We start from the raw sequence: 10593 nt of genomic DNA, 5'->3' as shown, positions 1-10593 counted from the left end.
GTTTAGCAATGACATCCGCCAAGACCTCAAATTGAACACCTTGTAGTGTCACGGTATGAGAGGATGTATCCTTAGGTATGGAGCACATTTGCATATAAAACTCCCGAACCAATGTGCAAATACCATCCAACCTCTCGTAATGAACACGTCTCGAACGCTGTTCTGCTCCCATATGAGTTCATGAAAGTGGTTGATCATGACTTCTTGTTCAGACATCACTGCTCGAGCCCCCCCAATTTGAGACGTGTCATCACTTGTTCTTCCCCCTTTCCTAGTAGTCAGAAAATGAGTCATATCCTGAAAGAAAAAAAAAATTGAGCAATATTAATATTATGAAACATATTATGTATTCTAATCTAAATTATTTCTGGTACACGTTCGAACGTAAAATTTAACGTTAAGAGGATAAGCTTATACATGCGAACGTTTTGGTTATTACGTTCGCACGTTAGATTATCTAGTGTAAGCATTCGAATGTAATATGATAAATGTTTGAACTTGACGACTCAAATACATGTTGGAACGTATAAAGCATATCACGTTCGCACGTGAGAAAGCTGTTGAACGTATTTAATAATACATGCGAAAGTACATAACTATTAGTTCGAATGTATATTTGGTTTATGGCAACTGAAAGGTTTTACATTTGCACGAATTACAAATAACGTTTGCACGTAATATTAACGTTCGCACGTATGTGCCGCTCAAGAATATGAACGATCATACGTGCAAATGTTATAAACGTACGTTCGCATGTACAATTTAAATTCACATGCATACTAAATGCGTTCGCACGTACTGTAGAATATTAGCACGTTATATGATTAACGTGCGAACGTGTATGTTGTCTTCCTCATTTCGAAGATATAATGTTCGAACGTTATAATGTAACGTTCAAACGTTATGATACAAAAATAAGTGAGTCGACTCAATCATTCCCATACATGTCAAACACCAGGAAATTGGTCAAATGTCACCGTAGAAATGAAGTATAGACTTCAAGAAAACTTTCTACGGTGGCCGTTTGGCCATTGGCAATTCGTGGTGACCAGAAAATGAAGATGAAAGTCCGACCACCATTGAGTTTCAGGAACCACCGAAACCTTCATTAAACATCCAAAAAAATGTATCCAAAGGTTAAAGAGGGATGCCTACCTCTTTTGTGACGGTTGTGGTGGAGTTTGACTGTGGTATGCGACAGAGGCTACGGATTGAGTTTTGAGGGAAATGTGAGTTGTGCCGTTTTGCGTTCGGACTTGAGCCTTTATACACTTAACGTTTGAACGTTTAATAGTTAACGTGCGAACTTGAATTGATGAGGGAGAAAGACATCCCAATGTTTCAATTATAATCTCCAAACGTTTAATTACTTAATTTTCGTTACATGCAAACGTTATATTAGTACGCGCGAACGCTTTTACTCAATGCCAGATATTTATACTCTATGTACTAGTATGTATACTATATATATTAGTCTAGTGTTATTAATTAGTTTAATAAAGTATAATTAACAACTAATTTTGTTGTCTAGCATATTATAAACTAATAATATTTGTTATACTAATAACACTATGTAGTAGTATATAAGTTATACTAGTACATTGTGCACTAATATAGTATATATACAATATATATTAATCTAATTTTGTTAATTAATTTAATTAAGTCTAATTAACAACTAATTTTGTTGTCTAGCATATTATAAGCTAATAATATATGTTACACTAATAACACTATGTACTAATATATAAGTTATACTAGTCTAGTATATAAGTTATACTAGTACATAGTGCACTAGTATAATATATTACAGAATCTTCAAGAAATTGATGGAAATTAATATCCTTTCTTGGATTGTTCTGAACAGGGCCAACAAAACTAGATCTGGAACCAGCAAAAGAATTTCTTCTTCTACTACTGGAGGTTTCAGATTTATCAAAAGAAATTTTAACATCTCCATTGAGATATTGTTGGATGATGTCAACACCAGCATCCGGAGCAATATTCCTTAGAGGCAAGGGCATTTCTTGTTCCAAAATCCATTCATTAGGAAGAGAAATCTCATCCCAATAAATCCTTTTCGGAATTTTAATATCCACATCTGAAGAGCTACTCTGGATCAGGAGAGTATGCTTTCCAGAAGGTTTTGCAATAGCTTTTGGATCTAAATTTGTTTTTAAAAGACGATAATAAATCCTGAAAATTAAAGCAAGAGGTTTACTTCCTTCAATCATATGATATCCAGAAGTTAAAATATTTAAGATCAAACATTTCAAAATATGGTTGTCAGTTAAAGCTAAAGTAATATTAGGAAAACAATCAAAATGGACTGGTCCCTCTGATAAAGAAGACTGGACCATTCCGAGAATGCTATCCTCAAACCCGAGGAATCTGCCATCTCTTAGGCAAAAAAGAACAGAAGCATTGATGCCTAACCTGGTTAAAGGTTTAGCAGCAATTTGCACAGAACCTATGTGAATATATTTAAATCCCTGAGTTATATACTTTAAAATGTCTTTCTCATTGAGGAGATAACATTTTTCTTGGGATTTAGATATACTATAGGTTTGTTCGACTGTTCGAACATTCAAAGTATTCAAAAAAGTATTTTTAAACCAAGTGGTTTTGTAAATATCAGTGGGTTTAATATCTGGGATCTTCCACGATCCTAGATCAGGAGATAGCTCTTCTCCATAAGAGCAATCCTCTTCATTAACAATGTCAGGAGGCAAAGTCGTCCTGGAACTAATTGAGGAATTACTCCTCCTCATTCTAACAGGTTTTGATTCTAATCTACAGGGAAGGTTGCATCTCAAAGAGGCTGCGAACTATACCTTGATTGATTAAACGGTCCACCCAGTATGCCCTGGACGCCTACCTCGGCTGGAAACGGGTCTTATAAAGGTGCTAGGTCTAACACAGACACTGTACTGAACCACCTAGTGCAGAAACTCCCGCACCCGGTAGAAGATGATCAAAACAAGATAGAATAAAGAAGAATAATGTGCAACAATTAGATACCAGAAAGGCTCTGATACCATATACAGCGGAATGGAGAGAAGGGGAACTGGAGAAGAAGAGAAGGAAGGAGAATATGGAAGAATAAAGCAGATAAATATGCACAATTAAAGGCAGGCGGTTGAACCGACCATATGCATGAATGCAATGCAAAATAATGAAAGTAATACAGATAGTATGAAGATAAACATATTCATAAACTTTAACAAAGATTACAAAGTTTATGGCACAGGGTAGAGCGATCACCAAAGGATCTTTGCTCTTGAAAAATAAGGGGAAATAGGCAGAGAGGTATAGATAGCTTACAAGATTGTTTTCGCTAAAATGATCTCTGCCTAGAAATGAAATGAGGTTCTCCTTTTATAGATGAAGGAGTCCCTATTTACATGGGATCCGTGACTCACAGTTGTCATTTACTGTTGAAGCACAGGAAAGTAAAAGCAGAAAGTAAATCCGTGAGTGAACAGTGTTAGTACTGTTTAACCACGGGTGTCATCATTGTGTCTGGCGGCTGAAGCTGCTTTTGGCACAAAACGACAAAGCTTAAAGGAGACTGGTGGATCCAGTCCTCTTTGAACTCAAGTAGTAGTTGACAGAAGTGGTACCTTCTGTCGAAAGTAGGTAGCAATTATTCTTCATCTGTGTCTATCCCGACAAATCCGGAATTACCAAAGAGATTGCTGTATGAAGCCTCTGATGCTGTGTCTGAGTCATTTTCAGATTTGCTTTAAGACTTTGATAATTCTTCTTTTAAAATATTGATTAAATCCTTTTTGTTAAGTCTGTCGAAGAGTAAGTCTGTTTTCTTCTTGGACTTAGAGGATTTACTGGATGAACTGTCCTTGTCCTTTCCCCCCCTGGATTTTGGTGGAGAAGTAGGGGCCTGAAGTAAAAGTGGGTATTCAGGTCCTTTGGATGGGGCAGTAATGATCTGTGGAAATTTCGTAATATTCTGCAAATTTGGAGCAGACTGGGGAAAATCTCTGATCAAGAAATCAACAATTTTTTGGACATAAGCGAATTTATCCCACCATTTTGTGAAATAAACTCGTGTCATAACATCACCATTTCTTTCATAGTTCCATTTAAATATCCACGGGAAATGGTATTTTTTACAAAACAGTAAAGTATGGTGAAATTTTCTGGAGTGCTGATCTAAAGTTGGACCAGCGACTTTTGAAAATTGTTGATAAGCTTTGAAGAGCTCATCCGGAAGTATTTCAGGAGCGTATCCATATTGGTTCCACCATTGGATGAACCAAAGAGGAAGGTTTCCTTTGAATTTTTTTATCAAAACAGAAGAACCAAGAATGGTCCATAGCAGGGGTTTGGAAGAACATGAAGCGCTTCCAAGCATCAATATAATCAAAATAAGAAAAAGCAGTGTCTATTTGGTCAAGACGTTTTGTAGCATATGGGGAGGATCCCCATTCTGCTTGAGTAATGACTTTGTGGATATAGGCACTGTGATAAATCAGTTTGTTGGGATCAAACTTGTCAGTGATGGGTTTGATAACCAACGAATTTGTTTGGATTAAAATACTGGAATAAAACTGGAGATTTTTTGAGAAATCTTCAGGGATCCAGTGAAAAAGAGGAGGAAAATATGAAGAAGAAATTTTGAAGGGATCTGTAAATATCGTGCTATTGGGCTCGATATGAAACAGATAAGAAACAAAATTCTTTTTCAAGAACTCAGCTTTTCCTTTTGGGAGGAAAAATTGAGGGGTAATAGGAATGGGTTTTGACTCAATTGCTTTCACATATGGGTCAAAAGAAGTAGTTACCGCAGACGAGAAAGTCTGTGGTTGAATAGGTTTGCCAAGTGGTTGGAACCTGTTGGCAATATCAAGTGCTGTGGAAACAGCACTAGTAGAAGCAGATCCAGCCTCACTCTTGATGAGGTTTATACTGGGCATTGGTGGTGGTGGATTCACCTTTTTCTCTCTCTCTCGGGGTTTCTTTTTGCTGGCCATGGTGAGGTTTCTGCAAAAATTCACGTGTGAGAAAGTCAGGGATAAAATTTTTTGTGCCTTTGATATATTCAATATCAAAATCAAAAACACTTAAAATACCTTGCCATCGTGCAAAAATATGTTTTGATGCAATGTTTTTAACATCTTTTTCTAAAACAGATTTTGCAGACATGCAATCAATTCTGACCAAAAACTTTTGATTTAAAAGGTCAGATTGAAATTTGGAAATACATAGTACTATAGCCAAAATTTCTTTTTTAATAGTACTATAATTTTCTTGTGCAGGATTCCAGGTTCCAGAATGGAAGCGAACAATTTGTTCGGATGAACCTGGTGAAACACATTGTTTCAGAATGCCACCATAACCAATGTCTGAGGCATCAGTTTGCACAATTTTGAAAGAATCAGAAGTAGGGATACCAAGGCACGGAAGAGTTTTGACATGTGCCTTAATTTTCCTTACTAAATTAGTATGAATTTCTGTCCAAGGAGGAGGATTAGAAAGGAGTCGTTTGAACAAAGGACGACATTGTTTCCTCATATCCTTGTAGAAATCAGCAACATAATTGAGAGACCCTAAGAACCTCTGCAATTGATTTTTATCAAGAATGACATCAGGGAATTTATCAGCAAATTCGATAGCTCTTTGGATTGGCCTGATTTTGCCTTCAGAGATGTCGTAACCAAGGAATCTAATCTTGGTTTGAAACAATTTAATTTTTGTTGCCGAGACAACAAGACCATTGAATCTGATGATGTCAAGAAACGTTTGCAAATGTTTCCAATGTTCATCAATAGATTTGGAAAAAACAAGAACATCGTCAATGTAGACAATGGTGAAAGTAGAGAACGAATTGAAGATATCGTTCATAATATTTTGGAATTCGGAAGGAGCGTTTTTTAAACTAAAATGCATGTTCCACTCGAAATGACCAAAAGGGGTAACAAAAGCAGTCTTATACCTATCTGACTCGGCTATTTGGATTTGCCAAAACCCGGACTTAAGGTCAAATTTGGAGAAGACTATAGCATCACTCAACCTATGAATTAAGTCTTGCTTATTGGGAATAGGGTACCTAATCCACTCTAAGACTTTGTTCAAGGGTTTGTAATTAATAACCAGACGAGGGGTACCCCGTTCTAGTTCAGCATTTTTCTGGACATAAAAAGCAGGACAAGACCAAGGTGACTTGCTATTCCTGATAATGCCTTTATTATGAAGATCAGTTATCTCCTTTTGACAATATTCCAGCGTCTTGCTATTCATCTGAATAGAATTAGCTTTTGTTGGAATATTGGCTTCATTAAACCCTTTAATGTATGGGAGAGAAACTATGTGTTTCTTTCTATACCAAAAAGCATTGGGTAAATCAGAACAAACATCTGTAATTAAACGTTTGTTGAAAGCATCAATTTTTGAAATCAAAATGAAATTGGATAATTGTTCAGAAATCTTTTTGTACTTTATTTCCTGTTGGAGGAAATTCAAATGTTTTTGTTTTGCTAAAAACAAAGATTTCTTGCTCTTATCCGAATCAATTTCAAAACGGGAAGCAAAGTGAAACTTTACTTTCTGACCAAAAAGGTCGGTAGTGATACCGTCTTTTTCAGTCATGAAAGGATATAAAGAAGAGATAAAAGGGATTCCCAAAATCACTTTGTCAGACATGTTTTTGACTAAAACAGAGGGAATCCGAAAACAAATATTATCTTGGCAAACATGAGCATTATTGAGCTCATAATTAATGGTCATCTTTGAGCCATTTGCCGAGAATAATCTTTCAGTAGATTTTTGAAAATATTTGCTTGGAATGAATCCTTCTTGAATGCAATTCAAGTCTGATCCGGAATCAATCATAGCAACAACAGAAAATTGAAAATCATGAGCAATAATAATATTAACTCTTGAAAACCATTTAGGAGGAATAGAATGACGAATTAAACAGATCTGGTTGTCATTAGGGGAACCCTGTTGACTAGAACCAGCCTCAGTTTGTTCATTATCAGAAGGAATGTCTTGATCAAGTTGTTTGTCAATCTTAATTAATAAAAATTCTTGTCTTAAAACTTCGTTCTCAGATTTGAGGTTGCTTATTTCAGACCTGAGATCTTGGATTTCTTTTTTGACAGAATTTATTTCAAACTGTAAATCAGAAACAGAAATACTCTTGGATTTTTTCTTTGAAAATCTTTCCAAGGTTTCTTGAAAATTAACCATTTGAATAGAAGGTTTAGGATCCTTACGGAGCATTGACTTCTTTAGCTTTAGAAGGTAGTCTTCTTTAAGCTCAGGGTTAGTAATTTGAGAAATCAAGGTTAGCAAAAGATTCTCCTCTTCTTCCTCCTTGGTTAAGACATTGATTGTCTTATTAGGGGGTGTACAATGAGTAGAATTACAATTGCAACCTAGCTTTAAGTCAGAGGGATCAGGAGTAGTAGCTTCAGAGTGATAATCTGAATCACTAGAGCTGTACTCAAGAATCTCCGATGATGAAGATGAATCTGTTTCTAGGAGTCGAAACAGTTCTTCTTTATCATTGGAATTAATATCCATCTGGCTAAGCTTCTTTTTAAAAGCTTTGGCTTTCTTGGGACATTTGTTAGCAAAATGCCCAGTCTTGCCACATAAATAACATTTTCCAGAAGAATCATCTTTGGAATTTTTGAAATTCCTTTTCTTTGGAAAAGATTTGGTAAATGGTTTTTTATAAGTTTTCTTATAAAATTCATCACGGGGTTTTCTCCTGAAGCCACCATGAGGTTTAGTAATTTTATGCTTTCTTTTAGATGGAGCAATACTAGGAAGACCGAATTGTTCACAGAATGTGCCCATTTCGTATTTGGCCTTCTTACTATTTCTCATCTGTTCACGAAGCATTCTTTGATCATGACACATACTAATGCCAAGTTTCTTAACAACACTGAAGATGTCACCATAGGTGTATTCTTCGTAGTTAAGTAATCCATCAGCACCAGTAAGTTCTTCCTTGACTTTGTAAGCAAATAGACGAGGTAATCCATCAATAAATTTCTCCTTCCAGTAAGGCTTTTGACTATCGTCACGAAGCATTACTCGAGAAATAAAAACATCTTGATACCATCTATAATCTGACATCTGGTGACATCTGAGATTATTCAACTGATCGCTCACACGACTAGTTATATTAGATGGTGTTCCAATAAAATGCTTTAAAATAGTAAAAATTAAAGTGTTGATGCTATCAGGATGTGCAGTCCCAACAGCTTCATCGAAAATAGGTAATCCTTCCTTATTGCATTTTACTGCATGCTGGATGGATTCCCTGGCATCACTGGTTAGATACTTATCCCACCAGTTTCTTAAAACTCCGGTAAAACCTTGAGTTAAAATTATAACAATATCTGGTTGTCTAATGTTATTGTTGATATAAGCATTAGCAACCATTGACATTTTACTCATGGTATTGATGATTTCTTGTTCAGAGAATCCATCAATATTCCATTCGTAAACTTTGTCAGCAGAGTAAGAAGATTGGTTTTGAAAAACTTTTTCTTCGAACTGTAAATCAGGAGGTGTGGGTCTGGAATACCAATTCTTCGTCAGACTCATTGGCTTAGGTCCTTTTGAAGAAAATCTGGCTATTTCCAGGTTTTGAAAATTCTTTTCAATAAGATCAATATCCTTGTCTTCAGAGGATTCTTCGTTAGAAGATTCTTCTGAAGTTTCTTCATGAACAAATCCATCACCATTACTGTTAAGAGTACTGGTAGAAGGGCGTTCTTTCTTCAGGTCAGCTAATAATTGATCAATTTTCTCTAAATTTGTGGCCTGTAGATTTTTAAAATCAATTTTTGGCCTTTCTTCAGGAAGACTGATCAAAGGTTTTTCAATCTTTTTCTTTGGCTGATCTTTAGGGAAGACCAAAGGATGATCATTTTTAAAAATAGGAGGAGAGGTAAAAACAGGTTTCTCTACCTTTTCCTCAATCCGATCCAATTGTTCTCCGATCGTTCGAAGAGCAAGATTCGCAAAATTATTTTGAGAAATAATCTTTTTTGTTTCTTTCAGAATCTTGTCCTTTTCTGGATCTTTTGAAACAATAGTATCAGATAGTTTGAAAGGGGAAGCAATTACTTCCGATCCTTTAAAAGGGATAACGACAGTCTCCAAAGGAGGATGACTGGATTGAATCACAGTCCTACCTTCTTCTTTGATAAATTCATTTTTAACAACATTCAACGTGTTTTTTGAAATATATGTATTTTCTACAAAATCCAGAAGAGAAATATGCTGTTGAAGCCTATTCATTTCTTCCTTCCATTTGCGTTTAACACGTTGTTTTTCTAAATCTGAAAATTTTGTAACATAGGCTTTTCGCCTTTGTTTGTTTTCAGAGGAAGCAAAATCTTTTAACAAAGCAGGTAAATCAATTTTAAAAGATTTGTTCAAAACATTTAAACTGTGATGAACAGTTGTAAAAACAGGTGCAACAGGGGCTTGCATATCTGAAGCAGTTGGTGACATGGAAGACGTATCTTCTTTGTCTGCTTCTTCATTTATGTTCTGGTTTTGTGATGAACCAGTTTCTCCTTTTGCTGAGTAAAAAGCAGAAGTAACTTGAGAGGAAGTAGAAATTCCTTTCATTTTCAAAGCAGGTTTAACAATAGGATGAACTGTCCTTATCTATAATATATACAATATATATTAATCTATTGTTGTTAATTAATTTAAATAAGTCTAATTATAGCTACTTTTGTTGTCTGGCATATTATAAGCTAATAATATATGTTATACTAATAATAATATGTACTAGTATATAAGGTATACTAGTACATAGGGCACTATGCACTTGTATATATAGTATATATATTAGTCTAGTGTTGTTAATTAGTTTAATAAAGTATAATTAACAACTAATTTGTTGTCTAGCATATTATAAACAAAGAATATATGTTATACTAATAACACTATGTATTACTATATAAGTTATACTTGTACGTAGTGCACTAGTATAGTATATATACAATATATATTAATCTAATGTTGTTAATTAGTTTAATAAAGTCTAACTAACAACTAATTTTGTTGTCTAGCATACTATAAGCTAATAATATATGTTATACTAATAACACTATGTAAGAGTAGACAATTAATACAAGTAATTAGGTAATTAGGTAAGAGTAGTGTACGTAATAAGTGAGTCATATATATAGGCTACTTATTGTGTCTTATAGGAAGAGATGATAGAGAAGGAAATTATCCGACCATCTATCTAGTGTGACATTTGGGAGGTTGCAACCAACGGTGGGGATATGATTCTTTTTTATGGATGGGTGCAAAGTTGTAACGACCCGACCTAATAATTCTAAGGTTGGAATATTGATAGTTTTATTGGACCTAAATAATATTTAATGGGCTATATTGGATAAGTCCATAGACGATAAATTATTAAGTTGATTAGATGTTTTAATTAGACTCAATAACTATATTAAATCTTATTTATTATTTATTAAACAATTTAGATTCCTTTTAGAATTTAAAGATCGGCCATTAAAAATTTATTTTAATTTAAAATCATCACTCATTGAAGTTTCCTAAACAGTCTCAATCATGGTCAAT

Source organism: Juglans regia, chromosome 15 (genome assembly GCF_001411555.2).
Source record: "Juglans regia cultivar Chandler chromosome 15, Walnut 2.0, whole genome shotgun sequence".
NCBI classification, from domain to species: Eukaryota; Viridiplantae; Streptophyta; class Magnoliopsida; order Fagales; family Juglandaceae; genus Juglans; species Juglans regia.
The sequence above is the reverse complement of the archived record's forward strand: the minus strand, read 5'-3'. Positions refer to the sequence as shown.